The sequence below is a fragment of the Pan troglodytes genome, chromosome 2 (genome assembly GCF_028858775.2).
Source record: "Pan troglodytes isolate AG18354 chromosome 2, NHGRI_mPanTro3-v2.0_pri, whole genome shotgun sequence".
NCBI lineage: Eukaryota > Metazoa > Chordata > Mammalia > Primates > Hominidae > Pan > Pan troglodytes.
The window spans coordinates 76,853,820-76,876,522 of NC_086015.1; the positions used below are offsets into that span (position 1 = coordinate 76,853,820).

General features: G+C 42.2%; 1 long non-coding RNA gene and 1 pseudogene across 1 annotated transcript in view; one reads left to right on the forward strand and one right to left on the reverse strand.

The window, feature by feature from the left end:
* The window catches only part of LOC129143509 (uncharacterized), a 38,472-nt gene that overhangs the window by 7,846 nt on the left and 7,923 nt on the right, over window positions 1-22,703 (forward strand). The gene's annotated exons all lie outside the window — the stretch shown is intronic.
* On the reverse strand, window positions 20,121-21,504 carry LOC460508 (26S proteasome non-ATPase regulatory subunit 12-like; annotated as a pseudogene).

The following is a 22,703-nucleotide window of genomic DNA, read 5'->3' on the forward strand; positions in this document are numbered from 1 at the left end:
GCTGATTCAAGTCTTTATCTTACTTATTAAAAAGTTCTTACAGTCTAGTTATCCTTAGCCTAACTAATGTTTTCCTTGATTCAGAGTGAACATATTTTTATTTTTATTATAATTTTTTTTGAGTTGGAGTCTTGCTGTATCGCCCAGGCTGGAGCGCAGTGGCGCGATCTCGGCTCACTGCAATATCCGCCTCCCGGGGTTCAAGGGATTCTCCCACCTCAGCCTCCCAAGTAGCTGGGGTTACAGGCACGTGCCACCACACCCGGCTAATTTTTGTATTGTTTAGTACAGATGGGTGTGAACATATTTTTATTCCCTCATGCAGAAATGATTTAAATGTACCTTTTTTGGCTAGAAAGATTGTGGTGGGATTGTAAACTTGTATAACTACCTTAAAAAATTGTTTGGCAGTATCTACTAAAGCTAAACATATGTATACCTTGAAATTCCTCTTTTATACATAACAGAACTGAAGTAATATTCAGTCGAGAGACACGTACCAGAGGGTTCATGGATACATTATTCATAATAGTCAAAACTGGATACAACTCAAGTGCTCATTCAGAGTAGAATGGGCGGAGCCGGGCGCAGTGGCTCACACCTGTAATCCCAGCACTTTGGGAGGCTGAGGTGGGCGGATCACGAGGTCAGGAAATCAAGACCATCCTGGCTAACACGGTGAAACCCCGCCTCTACTAAAAATACAAAAAATTAGCTGGGCGTGGTGGCAGGTGCCTGTAGTCCCAGCTACTTGGGAGGCTGAGGCAGGAGAATGGCCTGAACCCGGGAGGCGGAGCTTGCAGTGAGCGGAGATCACTCCACTGCACTCCAGCCTGGGTGACAAAGCGAGACTCTGTCTCAACAAAAAAAAAAAAAAGGAAAAAAAAAAAGAGTAGAATGGTCAAGGGCCAGGTGTAAGGGCCAGGTATGGTGGCTCACACCTGTAATCCCAGTGCTTTGGGAGGCCAAGGTGGGCAGATCACCTGAGGTCGGGAGTTCAAGACCAGCCTGACCAACATGGAGAAACCCCATCTCTACTAAAAATACAAAATTAGCCAGGCGTGGTGGCATATGCCTCTAATCCCAGCTACTCAGAAGGCTGAGGCAGGAGAATCACTTGAACCCGGAAGGCGGAGGTTGCAGTGAGCCAAGATCCCACCATTGGAATTCAGCCTGGGCAACAAGAGTGAAACTCTGCCTCAAAAAAAAAAAAGAGTAGAATGAGCAAATTGTGGTATATTCACTCAATATTGCCACACAGCAGTAAGAATAAATTACTGCTATGCATGGCAACATACATGAATCACATTAGGCACATTAAGTCAAAAAGGCAAGACCCAAGAGAGTATATATTAGATATTTCCATTTATATGAAATTCAAAAACAGGCAAAACCAGTGTATGCTCATAGATGTGAGAATAGTGATTACATCTGTGTGAATGGTTATTGAGGGGACATGAGACAGCCCGCTGGAGTAGTGAAAATTTGGTTTTTATCTTAGTTTGAATGGGAATTATATGAGTCTATTCATACACAAAAATTCATAGAGCCATGGATTTAAGATTTGTGCACATTACTCTGTGTAATATCTCAATAAAAAAGAGAATCTGTGGGTGCCTGGACAACAGTCAGAAGACTCTGGATGCTGGGAAGGGATGCTGCTGCTGTTGGCTCATAGCTGTGTTCCTCACAGGGCACTGCCCTTACCTAGAGAGAACTACCTTATCCAGTTACCCTCCTCCAGAGTGCTGATGTGGATACAAAGGCCTTAACTCCTTGCCCTGATATGAGACAACTCCGAAAAGGCTGTTAAATACTGAAGAAGAAAAAAGTCATCCCAACTCCAGAGCTCCTGGTAGAAATGGTATGGCCGGGCGCGGTGGCTCACGCCTGTAATCCCAGCACTTTGGGAGACCGAGGCGGGTGGATCACGAGGTCAGGAGATCGAGACCATCCTGGCTAACATGGTGAAACCCCGTCTCTACTAAAAATACAAAAAATTAGCTGGGCTTGGTTGTGGGTGCCTGTAGTCCCAGCTCCTAGGGAGGCTGAGGCAGGAGAGTGGCATGAACCCAGAGGCAGAGCTTGCAGTGAGCCGAGATCACACCACTGCACTCCAGCCTGGGTGACAGAGCGAGACTCCATCTCTTTGTATAGGTGTATCTCCAAAAGCATCCCCCAAAACCATCAGCACTCAACTTTCCTTCTTAGAGTCTTAGACTGGAATGCTGACCTTCCCTTCAATACTGAAATTCCCCAAATTAACTCTGCAGCCTCCTTCTTGATTTTCCTGCAGTGTCCTTTCCCGGCATTTCTTCACTGAGGGGTCTTAAAGCCATGAGTTTGCCTGTACAGTCATGTGTCCCATAATGACTTTGCAGTCAACAACAGACCACATATAAAAGATAGTGGCCCCATAAGATTATAACACTGTATTTTGACTGTACCTTTTCTATGTTTAGATATATTTAGATATACAAATACCTATCATTCTGTTACAGTTTCCTACATTATTTAGTACAGCAACATGCTGTGCAGGTTTGTTGCCTAGGAGCAAAAGCCTATACCATGCAGCTCAGGTGTATAGGAGGCTAGGCCATCCAAGTTTGTAAGTATGCTCTGATGTTCACACAATCACGTAAAGACAGAATCACTTAATGACACATTTTCCAGAATGTGTCCCTGTCATTACATGATGCATGACTTTACTTTAAAAATCCATCCAGGCATGGTGGCTCATGCCTGTAATCCCAGCACTTTGGGAGGACAAAGCAGGAGGATCACTTGAGGCCGGGAGTTCAAGACCAACTTGGACAGCAGATCAAGACTCTGTCTCTACAAAAAAATATTTTTAAAAAAATAGCTGGGGCTGGGCGCAGTGGCTCACACCTGTAATGCCAGCACTTTGGGAGGCTGAGGCGGGTAGATCATTTCAGATCAGGAGTTCTAGACCAGCTTGGCCAACATGATGAAACCCCGTCTCTACTAAAAATACAAAAAAATTAGCTGGGTGTGCTGGCACATGCCTGAAATCCCAGCTACTGGGGAGGCTGAGGCAGGAGAATCACTTGAACCCGGGAGACGGAGGTTGCAGTGAGCTGAGATCATGCCACTGCACTCCAGCCTGGGTGACAGAGTGAGACTCCATCTCAAAAAAAGAAAAAAAAATTAGCTGGGTGTGGTGGCATGCACCTGTAGTCATAGCTACTTGGGAGGCTGAGACGGGAGGATCACTTAAGCCCAGGAGGTTGAGGCTTCAGTGAGCTATGATTGTACTGCTGCACTCCAGCCTAGGCAGCACAGCGAGACCCTGTCTCTAGGGGGAAAAAAATCCATTGCCAGGGCGTTCTATCTTCCTGAATGTCTTTTGATTATTGCAGCCTCCCAAAAGAAAGCCAATCTTGTTGAGGGAAAAAAAACAAAACAAAACGAGCTCTAAGTAGGAGGAAAATTGGCCCTCCTGCAATTTGAAACTATTTCTGTAGATTATATGTATTGTAAACTCATTACAGGCACTTCTCTGTAAAGTTAAAATAGTATAACTGGCTTGTTTTATATTGTTTTCCCAGAAGAGTTCACATTAGTTGCTTTTTTTCCAAAATAAGGACCAATCCTTGCAACAGGATGTCTTAGTGTTTAAAATGCAGTTAGCAATTTTGTTATTGTCAGTTGTACATAATCAAAACATGCCTTCAGATCCTTCTTCTAATCTTCTTCTTTTGATTTGTGCTCCATTCTCCACTCTGCTTTTTGCATATCCTCTGCAAGTGTTCATTCATGCTTCCATTTACTTGAACTTCTTTTCTCTGCGTTGACATTTTCTTTGTTTCACATCAGTTTTTTGATGATTTTTTTTTTTTTTTTTTTTTTTGCCTTACAGGTTTTGTTTATTTACACTTGTTTTTCGTGGTCATCTCAGTATTTAACAGCCTTTTGGTTGTGATTTTTTTTTTCTCTTTTTATTTTTTTTCCTTTGGTTGTGATTTTTAAATTGTAATTTATAGCCAATTAAGCATATACTCTCTTTAGATAAGACATGAAAAAACCGTTTCTGGCCGGGCGCAGTGGCTCATGCCTGTAATCCCAGCACTTTGGGAGACTGAGGTGGGAGGATCACGAGGTCAGGAGATTGAGACCATCCTGGCTAACATGGTGAAGCCCCGTCTCTACTGAAAATACAAAAAAATTAGCTGGGCGTAGTGGCGGGTGCCTGTAGTGCCAGCTACTCAGGAAGCTGAGATAGGAGAATGGCGTGAACCCGGGAGGCAGAGGTTGCAGTGAGCCAAGATCAAGCCACTGCGCTCCAACGAGACTCCGTCACCAAAAAAAAAAAAAAAAAAGAAACCATTTCTACTGGGAGCTCTGGAGCTGGGATGGCTTTTTTCCTCTTCAGTTTTTAACAGCTTTTTCAGAGTTGTCCCATATTGAGGCAAGGAGTAAGGCCTTTGTATCCACTTATACTCTTTTATCTAAATATATCTTTAGATAAGACATGAAGAAACAAGAAAATGTAAACATGTCTTCTTGACTTCAGAAGTCTCCAGCCTCTGGGATAGTGTCTGAACAGACGCTGTAGAGCCAGTTGCCTTCATCATCACAGTTTGTGGGATAATTTGTTTTTTGCATTTCAGAAAACAATGGTTAGATTCTTCCTTTTTCCTTTGGGCAACGCTGCCCCCAAATCATGATAAATTGATGGTCTAAATTAAATCAACAACAATAGTAGCTGATATTCATTGGTTGCTTGTTGTATAGTAGCCTTTTCTTCTAAGTGATTTGCTAACAATATCACTATTTCATCCTCCTATCATTTCTATGAGAAAAAGTGCTATCATGTCACCACCACCACCACCACCATTGTGTAAATGAGGAAACTTGGATACGGAGAGGTTGAGTGATTGTCCCAAGTCACATGGCTAGTAAATGACACAGCCAGGATTGGGACCCTTGAGCTTATCCAGACTCCTGCCTATATTCTTTTATTTATTTATTTATTTATTTATTTATTTTGAGACACAGTTTTACTCTGTCACCTAGGCTGGAGTGCAGTGGTACAATCTTGGCTCACTGTAACCTCCACCTCCCAGGTTCAAGCGATTCTCATGCCTTAGCCTCCCAAGTAGCTGGGACTACAGGCGCACACCACCAAGCCTGGCTGATTTTTGTATTTTTAGTAGAGATGGGGTTTCACCATGTTGGCTAGGCTGGTCTCGAACTTCTGACCTCATGTGGTTTGCCCACCTCGGCCTCCCAAAGTGCTGGGACTACAGGCATGAGCCATCACGCCCAGCCATCCTGCCTATAGTCCATAAAACATGTGTTTCTCTTCTTTATGCTGTGGGAAGAGAGAAGGAGGAGACAGTGAAGGTAATAAAAGAGGAAATAAATCTTTCCTGATCTCAAATAATTTAGACTTTAGTTATGAAAATAAAACACAGAAGCATTCACAGTTGTGACAGCCAGTTTCTAAAGATGCCCCCTGCCACCATGAGCACTACACCCAACACTTACCCCCACCTTGTGTAGTACCCTCCCAGAATGAATCTGAGTTGGCCCTGTGAAGCAAACAGAATGCAGCAGAAAAGAACACTGTGTGACTTCCAAAGACCAGGTCATAGAAGGCCTTGCTGCTCCCATCCTCAACTCTTAGAACCTGTGCTCTGATGGAAGCCAGCCATGGTATCAGAAATCCAACTATCCTAAAACCGCAATGCTGTGGGGAAACCCAGCCTAGCCACATGGAGAGGCTATGTGGCCATCCCAGCTGTCCCAGCCATTTCAGCCCAGGTGCCGTTCACGTGAGTAAAGAAGCCATTTTGGACATTCAAACCCTAGCAGATGCCATGTGGAGAAAATCTAGCTAACAGCCGGAAAGAAGGCTCCAGGCTTAAGGCCCCATCCCAGCTACCTCCAATCATCAGACCCACCCCAGCAGAGGGTCCAGTTATGTCAGATGAGACAGAGCCATCCCCACTGTGCCTGATCTAATTCCTAATTCACAAACTTGTGAGCATAATAAAATAGCTGTTGTTTTAAGTCAGTGGGTTTGGAGGAAGTTTATAGTGTAGCAGTTGATAAATGGCACAGCAGCAAGAAACAACAGTGTACAAATTCATGTCTGAGAGATCCAGAGATAGAGAAATGCTTGAGGGTTGAAACAATTAGAAAAATCACATTTCTAGTAAGAAAGTCTGGGGCCCCAGTAAAGGCTCTGGGGAGAAAAAAATGCAGATAAATGGGGTAGAACCAGGTCACCTTATCTGATGTAAAGGATACAGGAACTGAAGCAATAAGCAATGGGATTGGAAAGGAGTCTAGGGCAAATTGCTGAGGGTGGTGAATGGCAAGGAAAATAATTCTATAGCTGAACAGAACTATAGAAATCATTTAGTGCAACCTTAAAAATCATTTAGTCCAACCCCCCCCTTTTTTTTTAACAGACGAAACTGAAAGCTGGAGAAAGTAACTGTGGAAGGTTACCCAGCCGGTTGGTGGGAGGTTTTTTTTTGTTTTTGTTTTTGTTTTTTGAGATGGAGTCTTGCCCTGTTACTCAGGCTAGAGTGCAGTAGTGCAATCCCAGCCCACTGCAACCTTCGCCTCCCAAGTTCAAGTGATCTCATGCCTCAGCCTCCCCAGTAGCTGGGATTACGGGCGCATGCCACTACACTCGGCTAATTTTTGTATTTTTTAGTAGAGATAGGGTTTCACCACGTTGGCCAGGCTGGTCTCAAACTCCTCACCTCAAGTGATCCACCCACCTCAGCCTCCCAAATTGCTGGGATTACAGGCGTGAGCCACCGCGCCCGGCCAGAGATGTTAATACTTGAGGCCAAGGAGTGGTTTCTTTCCTCCAGGAACCCACAGTTGGTTAGGGAAAGAGCATCACTGTTCTATGTCTAAATCTAGATAGGCTTTCTCCCCTAGCATTAAAAGTACCGTGGTGTAGCCACTCTAAACATCTGTACAGACGCTATCATGTTGAAAGCAAGATTCTCTAATTTTGTAGTTGTAAAATCTCTATCAGTTTTTCCTCCTCCTCTCCTTCATATTAAAAATAAAACAGAACCAAACCTCTAAACCTTTAGGTCTCTCAACTTTCACCAAATTCTCCATTAAGTTTTTTAAAACAACTTTACTGACGTATAATTTACATTTCATAATATTCACTCTGTTTTAATCATACTTATTATTCAGTGATTTCTAGTATCAAGTTGTGTAATCATCAACATAATCCAATTTCAGAACATTTCCATCTCCCCAATAAAATCTCTCTGCTCATAACAGTTAACCCTTGGTCCAACCTCCAGCTGCAGGCTACTAATCTACTTTCTATCTCTGTAGATTTGTCTTTTCTGGATATTTCATGTAAATGCAATCATACAATATGTGGTATTTTCACATAACAACGTTTTTTAGGGTCCATCCATGCTGTAACGTGTGCCCGTAGTTCATTCCCTTCGATTGAGGAATTGTATTTGTGGATGGGTCTACCATATTTTGTGTGTCCATTTACCCCTTGAGGGTTGTTTGGCTCATTCCTAGTTTTTCGTCTCATATTCATAAGGCTGCATCCGTTAAGTGTTTTTTGTTTTTGTTTTTGTTTTTGTTTTTTGTTTTTTTTGTGACAGAGTCTCACTCTGTCCCCCAGGCTGGGAGTGCAGTGGCGTGATCTCGGCTCACTGCAAGCTCCACCTCCCGGGTTCACGCCATTCTCCTGCCTCAGCCTCCTGAGTAGCTGGGACTACAGGCGCCTGTCACCACACTTAGCTAATTTTTTTTTTTTTTTTTTTTTTTTGTATTTTTAGTAGGGACAGGGTTTCACCATGTTAGCCAGGATGGTCTCGAATTCCTGATCTTGTGATCCGCCTGCCTCAGCCTCCCAAACTGCTGGGATTACAGGCCTAAGCCACCGCACCCAGCCATCCATTAAGTTTTAAAAGTAGTAAGCATTGCTTAGTAAGAGAAGCTACATATAGAAATTTTGGCTGGGCTTGGTGGCTCACAGTTGTAATCCCAGCACTTTGGGAGGCTGAGACAGGAGGATCACTTTAGTCCAGGAGTTCAAGACCAGCCAGGGAAACATAGGGAGACCCCCCCCCAATCTCTTAAAGAATTTAGGGTTTTCTGAGGGAATTCCTTATTAAAGAAAAAAAAAGAAACAGGAGAACACAAAGTAAATAAATTCAGCTTTTAGAGATAACCACGTTAACTAACATCTACATTTTTTTTCTTTTTTTGAGACGGAGTCTCTCTCTGTCCCCCAGGCTGGAGTGCAGTGGTGCAATCTCGGCTCACTGCAACCCCTGCCTCCCAGGTTCAAGCGATTCTCCTGCCTCAGCCTCCCGAGTAGCTGGGATTATAGGTGCCCACGACCACACCTGGCTAATTTTTATATATTTAGTAGAGACAGGGTTTTGCCATATTGGCCAGGCTGGTCTCCAACTCCTGACGTCAGGTAATTCACCCGCCTCGGCCTCCCAAAATGCTAGGATTATAGGTGTGAGGCACCGTGCCCAGCCCACATCTACATTCTTTTTTCTAAGCCTCTATGCTTTCTTTCTGTATAAGACTAAGTTGTACTTACTTTTTGATAGCTTATTTTTAAATTAACATCATAAAAAAATCTATGTCAGTAACATTTTATTGAATTGATGTATCATAATCCATTATCTAATTGCAATTATTAGATAATTCAGTTATATCCAATTTGTCATTATAAACAACATTGACTGTTGCTATACTCACAAAATCTATCTAAACTAAACTAACTAAAATCATAAAACTATTTAGTTCTATTTTCTTTCAGTTATGGTTTACTGTTTACATGCAACTTTTTATTTCATCCTGAGTGCATTTTGGCATCAGTTCACCCCAAAGCTATCCTTCCACACTGATTTGAACAGCATTCTTTATTGTACTGCACAGGTTAATATTGGCCAGAATGTTTTCCTGGGGTTTTCTTGGAGGGTTGTTCCTGTTGCTGCTTCTGCTTTTGGAAACAGAGTCTCACTGTCACCCAGGCTGGAGTGCAGTGGCTCCATGCAATCATGGCTCACTGCATCCTGATACTCCTGGGCTCAAGATCCTCCCGCCTGTGCTTCCAAGTACTTGGAACTACAGGCACACACCACCATGCCCAGCTAATTTTTATGTTTTGTAGAGGCAGATCTCACTATGTTGCCCAGGCTGGTCTTGAACTCCTGGACCCAAGAGATCCTCCCACCTTGGCCTCCCAAAGTGCTGGGACTACGGTTGTGAGCCACTGCACCTGGCCTGTTTTCTTGGGTTTTATGCTGTTTGATGAAGCTACTTGTGCCAATGGCATCTTGTTTTAATTATTGTAGCGAGCAAGTCCATTACTAGCACATAGCAACATCAGTCTTCCTTCACCATTATCCTGTTTCATATTGTCCAGTTCCCCCCAAAAATAATCCCAAGATGTCTAATTTTAGTTATATGTATGTCCTGGGAATTTGGGATAGAATTTACACATTTTAGGCCAGGCATGGTGGTTCATGCCTGTAATCCCAGCACTTTGGGAGGTCGAAGCGCGTGGATCACTTGAGGTCAGGAGTTTGAGACCAGCCTGGCCAACATGGTGAAACCCTGTCTCTACTAAAACAAAAATTAGCTGGGCATGGTGGCACATGTCTGTAATCCCAGCCACTCAGGAGGCTGAGGGAGGAGAATCACTTGAACCTGGGAGACAGAGGTTGCAGCGAGCTAAGATTGTGCCACTGCGCTCCAGCCTGGGAGACAGAGACCCTGTCCCCTCACCCCCAAAAATTACACATTTTAATTGCAAAATCGTATCTTAGTTCACCATGACAAGAACTGGTGAACTAGTGAACAACTGGGGGCAAAATTGTATTCGGAGTTTACCGTGACAAGAACCAGTGACTGATGAACAACTGAGTTCACCAGTTCACTGATTGAAATACCTCTTGGGTGATCTATGTGTAGCATACATAATCATGGTCTTTTCTCCTCCCTCTTTCTCCATCTTCTAACCAGACAAAACTGGTGAACTTCTTCCCCTTTCCCTGTGATGAGAGGGACATGAACTATGAGTCAAGGTTTTCTAAAAAGTGGGTAAATCTTTTTTTTTTTTTTTTCCTGAGACGGAGTCTCGCTCTGTAGCCCCACGCTGGAGTACAGTGGTGCAATCTCAGCTTACTGCAACCTCTGCCTCCTGGATTCAAGCAATTCTTCTATCTCAGCCTCCCAAGTAGCTGGGACTACAAGCGCACACCACCATGTCTGGCTAATTTGTGTATTTTTTAGTGGAGATGGGGTTTCACCATATTGGGCAGGCTGGTCTTGAACTCCTGACCTTAGGTGATCCACCCGCTTCAGCCTCCCAAAGTGCTGGGATTACAGGTGTGAGCCACCATGCCCAGCCTCTAAAAAGTGGATGAATCTTAAAACCATAGTAGACCTCAGCAGCATTGATAAAATGTGTATTAACTATGAACTTTCAATGCACAAGACTCAGGCGTGCAAAAAAGTAACTTTGATTTTCCATCTCTGAACTTAATTTCTCTCTTTAGCTGCAGTTTGCCAGTAAATTCATAGTAAACTCCATCACTTCAGAATTTTTCCTCAATTTCTTTGGAGAACATTCAAAAAGTTAAGGTTATTTTCTTCCTCTATAATTCCCCTCAAGGTGCCATTTCATTTCTAGGAAGTTTTCGAAGAATCACAGAGTTGGGGTAGCCTGAGAGGACATCTGATCCTTGGAGTCCTGTCTTACACAGACATGTGCAGGAATGTCCAGTCCCATGTGGTCTCCAGGCATGAAGACTAGTGTTTGCTGAGGCATCCAAAGTCCTATTTCATAGCTCTACAGTCTGAGACATTCCCTCATTGGCACAAGGACCTACACTATTCCTTATACCCTAGCTAGAGGGGGGTATACCCAGCCCCCGTGATTCAGTTACCTCCCACTGTGTTCCTCCCATGCTACAATTCAAGATGAGATTTGGGTGGGGACACAGCCAAACCGTATCAGGGTCCCTAGTGGACCCTATGTTTTACCAGCTCCCAGTTTGGCCTTCTTCAGGCAGTGCCCTCCTGTCTAGAGACCAAGCCCATCCCCACTTCTAGAACACACACTGGATAGCCAAGACCCCATAATTCCCAATATAATTCCCTACATTAATGATCCTGAGTCTATTTCCAGGACTGGTATTGACCTCTTTGCCAAGTGGTCCTCCTGAAGGCAAACTGTGCCTCTGGTGTACAGCAGTTGTCTGCAAAGACACAGATGAAGCTTGGACATGTGGACAGGGGTGTCCATGCATTCCCAGGGTGGAGGGAAAAGGGATAGAGCAAAAGCTGGGAACTGGGGACTGGCCTTCCACCATGGCCATGTACAAGTCTAGAACTCAGTGTGCATTATGGCCTTCAAGGTCATTATAAAAGCATATTTGTCAAGCAGAAGCATATAACTCATTTGACAGTGGTTAGTTTGACTTATAACTTCTGTGTAAACATGTAGTAGGAGGCCTTCATTTGTACTCCTGCCCCAGAGCCTGTGAATACTAGGGGTGAGCCTGATAGGACTCTCTGGCTCAGAAACCTAATATTCTCCCTGGGACATAGAAATTTTGGCCGTGCCATGACCTACTCCAGGGCCATGGGAGGCTACCTCAGGTTTCTCTCCTCTGAAGGTCTCAGCCATCCCACTCCACCTTATTATTCTTGCTCTGTGGAGCCCAGGGAACACCTTTGAGATCAACACCTCCCAGGGCTCCAGCAGCAAAGCAGATTCAAGTGTTCTTTAGCCTCAATTTCCTCAAAATAACTGTATATTGTTCACCACACCTTAGGGATTCACTCTAGCATTTCTTTTCTTTTCTTTTTTTTTTTTTTGAGACAGAGTCTCACTCTGTCGCCCAGGCTGGAGTGCAATGGCGTGATCTCGGTTCACTGCAATCTCCTCCTCCCAGTTTCAAGAGATTCCCCTGCCTCAGCCTCCTGAGTAGCTGGGACTACAGGTGCCTGCCACCACACCCAGCTAATTTTTTGTATTTTTAGTAGTAATTTTTGTATTTTTAGTAATTTCGTATTTTGTATTCACCATTTTGTAATTTTTGTATTTTTAGTAATTTTGTATTTTGTATTCACCCTGTTGGCCAGCTGGTCTCGAACTCTTGACCTCAGGTCATCCACCCACCTCAGCCTCCCAAAGTGCTGGGATTAGAGGCGTGAGCCACTATTCTAGTGTTTCTTTTGAAATTACCATAGGCTAATAGACTCAGAAATTATCTTGAAATGTTTAAAACAATAATCTTTTTTAGGTTTAGGAAAGCATATCAAATGTACATATCACAAAGTGAATGTGCTTCCTCTTCCACCTTCCCAGAAAAAACCAATAACCTGACTTCTAATACCAGAGATTTGTTTGACCTGTTTTTGAGCTTTATATGAATAAAATAAGATAGTGTACACTCTTTTGTCTTTGGCTTTTTACCCTCAATATTAGGTTAATGCAATTCACCCACAGTTGGACATAGCAGCAGCTTTATTTAATCTCATTGACATGTAGTATTTCATCACTTGAATATGCTCATGTATCCACTCTACTTTTGTTGGGGATTTGAATAATTTCCAGTTTTTAGCTATCATAGATAAAGTTGCTCTGAACTTTCTTTTGTGTATCTTTTGATGCACTTAAGTATGATTCCTATTAAATATATATTACATCTGGGAGTGGAATTTCTAGTCATAGACTATGCATATATTTAGTTTTAATAGATTCTGTCGAAGAGTTTTTCAAATCGATTGGACCAGTTTACACTCCCACTGGGAGTGTATGAGTTTTGGTTGCTTCACAATCTCACCAATGCTAGATATTATCAGTCTTCTTCATTTTAGCTATTCTGAAAGATATGTCATCATTGGTTATGCCTCCCAATATTTTGTTATGAAATTTTTTGGCCAGCCACAGTGGCTCACACCTGTAATCCCAGCACTTTGGGAGGCCGAGGTGGACGGATCACCCGAGGTTGGGAGTTCAAGACCAGCCTGGCCAACATGGTAAAACCCCATCTCTACTAAAAATACAAAAATTAGCTAGGCGTGGTGGTGCATGCCTGTAATCCCAGCTACTCAGGAGGCTGAGGCAGGAGAATCACTTGAACCCAGAAGGCGGAGGTTATAGTGAGCTGAGATTGCGCCATTGCACTCCAGCCTGGGCGGCAGAGTGAAACTCTGTCTCAAAAAAACAAATAAATAATTAAAAAGAACTGTTTCAAGCACACAGAGAAGTCTAAAGAAACGTTATAATGAATATTGTATATTCACCTATACTCTTATATTTTTAATATTTCCATTTATCATTAGCTATACATTCTGTTAAAAAAACAAACAACTAACTTTAGATTTTGTTAGGAAAAATATAGCTAATATTACTATTTTCCTTCTGAACGAAACAGGAACCTTAACTTTTTTCTTTTCTTCTTCTTCTTCTTCTTTTAAGTAACAGGGTCTCACTCTGTTGCCTAGGCTGGAGTGCAGTGGCATGATCTTAGCACACTGCAGCCTGCAACTCCTGGGCTCAAGTGATCCTCCCACCTCAGCTTCCTGAGTAACTGGAATCACAGACATGTGTCAGCACACCCAACTAATTTTTTTATTTTTTTGTAGAAACAGGGTCTTGCTATGTTGCTCAGGCTGGTCTCAAACTCCTGGCCTCAAACGAGACTCCTGCCTTGGCCTCCCAAAACTTTGGGATTACAGGCATGAGTCATTGCACCAGGTCTTAACTTTTTAAATCTACTCTGAATTATTCCCACCTATCTTCCATGTTTTTGTTTATAGATGTCCATCACATGTTGATTATAAACCACCTCCAAAATATTTTTTGTGGCTGTTTTTACATTTGTCAAAATATTTTACCATTTTCTTTCTTTCTTTCTTTTTTTGAGACAGAGTCACGCTGTGTTGCCTAGGCTGGAGTGCAGTGGCGCAATCAAAGCTTACTGCAGCCTCGACCTCCTGGGTTCAGGTGAACCTCCTGTCTCAACCTCCCAAGTAGCTGGGACTATAGGCATGCACCACCACATCCAGCTAATTTTTGTATTTTTTGTAGAGACGGTTTTACCATATACCCCAGGCTGGTCTCAAACTCCTGTGTTCAAGTGATCTGCCCACCGCAGCCTCCCAAAGTGCTGGGATTACAAGTGTGAGCCACCATGCCAGCCTTTGCTTTTTCAATCTAAAGATTTGTATCGGCCGGGCGCGGTGGCTCACGCTTGTAATCCCAGCACTTTGGGAGGCCGAGGTGGGTGGATCATGAGGTCAGGAGATCGAGACCATCCTAACACGGTGAAACCCCATCTCTACTAAAAATACAAAAAATTAGCCGGGCGTGGTGGCGGGCGTCTGTAGTCCCAGCTACTCGGGAGGCTGAGGCAGGAGAATGGCGTGAACCCGGGAGGCGGAGCTTGCAGTGAGCCGAGATCGCGCCACTGCATTCCAGCCTGGGCGACAGAGTGAGACTCCGTCTCAAAAAAAAAAAAAAAAAAAAAAAAAAAAGATTTGTATCTTTTTCAGTTCTATAGACTTCTCAACCATTTTCACTTTTAATATCACCTCCCTTTCCTCCGACCCTCAGTCTTTCCTTCTGGAACTCTGATTAGAAGTATACGAAATCTTTTCACTCTATCCTGTCTTTAATGTCTTAATTTTTAATTTTTTAAATCTCTTAGTGCTCTATTTTCAGTAACTTTCTTAGATCTATCTTCCAGTTTTTTTAGTTTCCTCCTTAGCTCCTTTTTTTTTCTTTTTTTTTTGAGACGGAGTCTCACTCTGTCGCCCAGGCTGGAGTGCAATGGCGTGATTTCAGCTCACTGCAACCTCCACTCCCAGGTTCAAGTGATCGTCCTGCCTCAGCCTCCTGAGTAGCTGGGATTACAGGCGCACACCACCAGGCCTGGCTAATTTTTGTATTTTTAGTAGAGACGGGGTTTCCTCATGTTGGTCAGGCTTGTCTCAAACTCCTCACCTCGTGATCCGCCCAGCTCGACCTCCCAAAGTGCTGGAATTACAGGTGTGAGCCACCCTGCCTGGCCCTTAGCTACATTTTATGTACTATTTAGCCCATAAATTGTTTCTAGTTTTAATCATCACATATTCTGTATTTTAGAAGTTATACATTTTTTTTCTAATCTTCCTTATCCCTTTTGATAATCTCTTATACCTGCATCATAGTTTCCATAACCTTCTAATTTTTTTAGAACTATTGAGCATACTTATTTAATATTCCACACTGGCCATTCCAAGGCCTATACTGGAGGTTATTCTCTGCAGTTTGTTATCTCTGCTCATTCTTGCTTATCATGGCTTATTTCTTTGTGTGTTCTATAGTTTGAGATTATGAAATGAGGGTCCTTGAAATTTTATATGTGTAAATCCCTTGAAACCTAGTGTAGTAGCTTCCTAGGGCTGCCATAGCAAATTAAACTGGAGGGCTTAAACAACAGAAATTTATTCTCCCACAGTTCAGGAGGCAAAAAGTCTGAAATCAAAATGCCAGCAAGGCTATGCTTCCTCTGACGGCTCTCTGGAGAATCCATTCTTGCCTCTTCCAGGTTCTGTGGCTCGTAGCATTCTTTGGTTTGTGGCAGCATAATGCTAATTTCTCTGTCCATCTTCACATGGCCTTCTTTCACAGAGAGGACTCTCTGTGTCCTCCTTTCCTCTTCTTGTAAGGATGAGGACGTCAGTCATAAGGGCCCACGTTAAATCCGGGATGATTCATCTTGAGATCCTTAATTAATTACATCTGCTAAGAACCTAGTTCCAAATTAGGTCACATTCTGACCGTGCTGGGTAGACACGCATTTTAAGGAGACACTCTTCAACCCACTACAATGAGGATTAGAATATCTGTGGCCAATGAAAATTTGTTTTTGCTTTTGGAAATTGGAGGAACTACCAACCTGGAACTGTTTTAACCTAACATTTTGGCTTGGGGTTTTTTTGCTGTTATTTTTTGTTTTTTGGGGTTTCATTTTTGTTTTTGTTTTTGTTTTGAGACAAAGTCTCACTCTGTCACCCAGGCTGGAGTGCAGTGGTGCAATCACAGCTCACTGAAGCTTTGACCTCCTGGGCTCAAGAGATTCCCCCCACTTTAGCCTCCTTAGTAGCTGGGACTACAGGTGCGTGCCACCATGCCTGGCTAACTTTTAGATTTTTGGTAGAGATGGGGTCTCACTGTGTTGCCCTGGCTGGTCTTAAACTCCTAGGCTCAAGCAATCCTCCCACTTTGGCCTCCCAAAATGCTGGGATTACAGGTGTGAGCCACCGCACCTGGCTGGATTTTTTTTTTTTTTTTAACTCATAGAAGACAGCCCCATTTGAAGGTGAGTTATTAAGAATTCTCAAATTATTTTTTTTCCTTTTCCATCCTTTGAGAAACACAGTTGACACAAACAATATTTCTCCCATCTTCTGTGAAGTGTTTTCTAGAGTCTAGTTTTTGTTTTTTTTGTTGTTGTTTTTTTTTTTTTTGAGATGGAGTCTCGCTCTGCCACCCAGGCTGGAGTGCAATGGTGCAATCTCGGCTCACTGCAACCTCCACCTCCCAGGTTCAAGCAATTCTCCTGCCTCAGCCTCCCAAGTAGCTGGGATTACAGGCACCCACCACTATGCCTGGGTAATTTTTGTATTTTTAGTAGATACGGGATTTCACCATGTTAGTCAGGCTGGTCTCAAACTCCTGACCTCAGGTGATCCACCAGCCTCAGCCTCCCAAAGTGCTGGGATTACAGGCGTGAGCCACCACCCCCTAGGTGTTTTCTAGATTCTTAATCAAAATGCTAATCTATGAAGGACCTCGTTTTGTTTTAAGTATCCCAACTCTAACCTCACACCTTGCTTGGGATCTAAGCTGTCTCCTGTTCAAAGAAAAGTTTGATTTTAATGCTGAATAACCGTACTGGTTTCTGATTTTCTTATAGTGTCTTTGCCTCAGAGATTTTCTTCATTTTCCCACCAGCTCAGTCATACATATCAAAAGAAGTTTATGCACAATTGAAGGACACCAGCTAAAATTTGAACAAATAAGAGGTGTGTAATCATGTTGAATAGAAAAACTCAACATCATGAAGATTTTAATTCTCCCTAATTTAATTTATAAATTTGTCTCAGTACCAATAAAGTTTTTTTTTTTAATTTTAGAATGAGACAAACTAGTTTTGAGTTCAGATGGAAAAATAAAATAGCCTGGAAAGCTTTAAAACTATGAGACTTATTCTACTAAACATTTAAACACATTAAAAATGTTAAGTACATAAAATTGCATTTGTATCTGGGAACAGACAAATAGAATAAGATTGAAAGCCCAAAAATATTCCACATACACATGGGAGTGTATTACATGACAAAGGTGGCATCTCAAATTGATGTGGCAAAGACAGACTATATGGTATTTGTTTGAGACAACTGAGTAACCACCTGAAAAAAAATTAAGTTGGGCCCATACCTCCATCAGGATGAACTCCAAGTGGATCAGAGATTTAAATTTTAAAATGAAACTATATTTACTGATAAGAGTTATTTATATATATTCTGGATAGTCCTACAAATCAATAAAAGAGAAGTAACTCAAAAGAAAAATGGGCGAAAGACTTGAGCAAATACATCATAAAATAAGATGTCTAGGCCGCACACGGTGGCTCACGTCTGTAATCCCAGCACTTTGAGAGGCTGAGGTGGGTGGCTAACCTGAGTTCAGGAGTTCATGACCAGCCTGATCAACATGGTGAAACCCCGTCTCTACTAAAAGTACAAAAAAATTAGCTGGGCATGGTGGCACACACCGGTAATCCCAGCTACTAGGGAGGCTGAGGCAGGAGAATCACTTGAACTTGGGAGGCGGAGGTTGCAGTGAGCCAAGATCACACCATTGCACTCCAGCTTGGGCGACAGAGCAAGACTGCATCTGAAAAAATAATAATTAAGAAAAAAGACGTCTAATTGGCCAATAAATAAATGAAAAGATGTTTAACTTCATTAGTCATTGGGGAAGTGCAAATTAAACCCATAATGAAATACTACTACATACCCACCAGAATGGTTAAAAAAAAAAAAAAAAGCCTAATGATACTAAGTAATGAAAAAGATGTGCATTAACCACAACTCTTATACCCTGCTGATGGGTAGGTAAGTTGATGCAATCACTTGGGGAAAATGTTGCACAGCATCCACAAAAGCTAAATATACGCCTACTTGGACACACAGTGATTTCCCTCGTAGGTGTATACCCAGCAGAAATGTACACAATGATGTACAAAGAAGGTATACACTGAAGAGATTTCCTTTCACCCCTGTCCTCCATCTGCTCTGGGCTTCTTACTGTATAACATAAAAATGTCTTCATTATTCAAATCCTGCTAATTAAAGTGTTGGACCAGCAGCAGCAGCAGGATCTAACAGGTTACTACAGCTTGTCAGAAGTGCAGAATATCAGGTTATGCCCAGATATACTACATTCATACCTGCAATTTTATAAGATCCTCAGATAATTCATCCACACCATAAAGTTAGAAAGCCCTAGTTTAAGCCATTGTTACTCAAGTATTCTCTTCCGTGCAGTTGAAAACATTCTAACTAATATAGACATAGCCCAAAATATCTTTCCCACCCAAGTTATTCATTGACTACTACCTCATATATGTCAGTTTACAGCCTTCTCTTTGCTCAAGCAAACAAACACACACACACACACACACACACACACCCCCTGGGAAGTATGTTTAAGAACATAGACACGTGGGAGTCCGAGGCGGGCGGATCACAATGTCAAGAGATTGAGACCAACCTGACCAGCATGGTGGAAACCCTGTCTCTTCTAAAAATACAAAAATTAGCCGGGCGTGGTGGTGCGTGCCTGTAGTCCCAGCTACTCGGGAGGCTGAGGCAGGACAATCGCTTGAACCCGGGAGGCAGAGGTTGCAGTGCGCAATACTGCACTCTAGCCTGGTGACAGAGCGAGACTATCTCAAAAGAAAAAAAAAAAAAAAGCAAAAAGAACATAGACACCTAGCGGCCAGGCATAGATACCTAGAGGCCAGACACAGTGATGCATGCCGGCAATTCCAGCACTTTGGGAGGCCGAGGCAGGCAGATCACTTGAGTTTAGGAGTTTGAGACCAGCGTGGCCAACATGGCAAAACCCTGTCTCTACAAAAAATACAAAAATTAACCGGGCTTGGTAGTGCACACCTGTGGTCCCAGCTACCCTGGAGGCCTAGGTGCAAGGATTGCTTGAGCCTGGGCGATGGAGCCTGCAGTAAGCTAAGATCACACCACTGCACTACTCCAGCCTGGGCAACAAAGTGAGGTGAGACTGCCTCAAAAAAACAAAAAAATAAAACAAAACAAAACAAAACAAAAAAGCAAAACCATAGACAGTGGAGCCAGAATACCTGAGTGAAAAACCAAAAATAAAAATTGAGTTTTTAATAGAGCAGTTTTAGGTTCACATCAAAATTGAGTAGAAAGGAGAGTTTTCATATGCTCTTTGCCCCCACTCATGCACATATATTTTTCCATATACTATATTCTCCACTGTTTAGTTCATTTTGTGCTGCTACAACAGAATATCACAGACTGAGTTATTTATTTATTTATTTATTTATTTATTCATTCATTCATTCATTTATTCATTTAGAGACAGGGTCTTGCTTCTTGCCCTGGCTGGAGTAAAGTGGTGCAATCATAGTCCACTGCAGCCTTGACCTTCCGGACTCAAGCAGTCCTCTCACCTGAGCCTCCCAAGTAGCTGAGAGACCACAGGCACAAGCCACCACATCCAGCTAATTTATTTTTATTTTTTTAGAGATACAGCCTTCCTATGTTGCTCAGTCTGGTCTCAAACTCCTGGGCTCAAGTGATTCTCCTGTCTCAGCCTCCCAAAGTGCTAGGATTACAGCCTCCCACCTCAGCCTCCTAATGTTCAGGAATTAACACATGTGAGCCACTACATCCAGCCCATTTTCAAGTAACACTGTATCATTTCGCTGGTAATGCAAATGTCTTTTTTTTAAACAGTTTTTTTTAAACAAAAAATGACTTCGAATTTTGACTCTTTTTTAAAAGCATTAAGACCCTTATTGTAGATTATGTATCATCTCCTCTTTAGCTATGAGATGGTAGTTTTGTTAACCAGAGACATTAATGAGTTCAGTTTCTGAGACCAGCCATTTCATAAATTATTTGGATCCTTGGGTCTCTGGAAGTTGTTAATTCCTGCTAATCTGTCTACTTTAGCAAATATGGTCTTGTTAACTACTAGATTTGAGAGAAAGGCTTCGGACTCATCAACAGATAGATCCAGAAGCTGTACCATCCTTTTCGTTGTCATCCGAGTATAATACTTGGCCATTATTCTAATATTATGTTCAACAACTCTGTTATTCAAATCTTTCCACCTTTTTTCGCCTTCCTCTGTAGAACCAAAAGCATCAGTTGCAGGACTGCCAACGGAACCTTTTCTTAATTCCATTCCATAGTCCTCCACAAGTGTGGACCAACGCATCAACTCCATTGTGGTAAAAAGTTTTAGAAGATCCTTGTATTTGGGAATTTCTTCTAACTTCTTGTCACCACTTATTCGGTGAACCAAATCTGACTGTTCATTGTCAAAAGGAGCCAGGGTAACATAGGGTACAACACTCTTCATAGCCTGCTGCCATTTTTCACTTTCTGCCTGTATGCAGGGAGTATTATATATTGCTCTGTAGTGCTTACAAATAAACAAATAGGATCCCTCATGTTCATCCAGCTGAGTCATTAAATTATCGTACTTCAACTTTAATTTCGCTGTGTGTTCTTCCTGGAAAAACTTGGTGTTAATTTTCTTACTGATGATTTATGTTAGAATATAATCCTTTACAGCTAGGCAGAGCCTCATTTGCTCCAAAATAAATTCCACTTGCTCTTTCTTTTACATTGATCCATAGGTTTCCACCTGTAGCTCCTATAAACGGAGGCTGCCTCTTTCACATCACCATTTTGTTCTTTTATAGTTGCTAATGTTTTAGTCAGTCGAGCACACTCAATTTCAACATAAATCTTGCCTTCGGTAACCATTCATAGAGTATCAGTTAATTGAAGTTTGATAGGAAGGTCTGTGATTTCCTCAACATAAATACAGTACTATTGAACCATTTTGGCAACAGCTTGTATTAACTGACTCCGCCTTTTGGACAAAAGTGTAATATTTTCATTAAGTAAATCCCATTCTTTAGCCTCATAGCACATCTTCACTACTGCAACTAAGATTTGGGATGTTGACCCCATATCAGAAGCAGTACGAGTCTGTTTTTCCAAAGAGAGAAGGGTTTCCATGACTTCTCGAAGTCTTCCTTCCTTGGCCAGCTTCTCACACTAGGGTAGGCACTGATCTACCGTGGCGTTGTAGTCCACTTCCATTTTGAAGATGCGCCTGTCAGCCGGCTCCAAGTGGCCATCTGCCATGGTCTCTGCCTGAGTGTCCCTTGCTGTCCCCCTGCTTTGGCCACCACTCATCACCCCCACCAGAAGCTGACCGCGCACCTGCTCCGCAAATGTCTTATAATAACAAAATATTCCTAATACTTCCCTCCCATCCCTTGTGTTATTACTGTCATTCCTTACACTTATACATAAGCTTTAATCATCAAATACATTGTTATTATTTTGAACAAACCTTTTGTTATATCAATTAAGAATTTTTAAAATATGTGTTGTATTTTATCTTCACTTATTCATTCTCTTAAGCTCTTCCTTTCTTTATGTAGATCCGAGGTTTGGACCTACATCATTTTCCTTCTCTCTGAAGAATTTCTTTTCACGATTCCTGCAAAGCAATTATACTGGCAACAAATTCCCTCAATTTTTGTTTGTCTAAGAAATTCTTTATTTCTCCTTCACTTTTGAAGGATAATTTATCAGGATACAGAGTTCTAGACTCGTGTTTTTTTTTTCTTCAACACTTCATGTATTTCCTTACTCGGTTCTCGCTTGCATGATTTCTGAGGAGAAGTCAGATGTAATTCTCATCTTTACTCCTTTACAGTTAAGATTTTATTTTCTGACTTCTTTCAAGATTTTTTTCTTTACCTTTGATTTTATGCAGTTTAAATATGATATGCCTAGGTATAGTCTCTTTCTTTCTTTTTCTCTTTCACACTTACATTGCTTAGTTTTCTGAGCTTCTTGGATCTGTGGCTTAGGATCTGCTATGGTTTGAATATGGTTTGTTTGTCCGTGCCAAAACTCGTGTTGAAATTTAATCTTCAATGTGGTGGTGTGGGGAGATGGGACCTACTGGGAGGTGTTTGGGTCAAGGTGGCAGATCCCTCATGAATTGCTTCGTGCTGTTCTTGTGGGTGTAAGTGAGTGCTCACTCTGGCGAGACTAAATTCATTTTTGAGAAAATGGATTTGTTCCCTCAAAAGTGGTTTATTATAAAGCCAGAATGCCCCTTGGGTTTTCTCTCTGGATGTGTCTACTTCCCCTTTTACTTTCTCCGCCATGTTATGACACAGTGCAAAAGCCTTTGCCAGAAGCCACACACCCTTAACTTCCTAGCTTACAGAACATTAAGCTAAGTAGGCTGAGCACAGTGGCTCACGCCTGTAATCCCAGCACTTTGGGAGGCTGAGGCGGATGGCTCACTTAAAGTCAGAGTTCGAGTCCAGCCTAGGCAA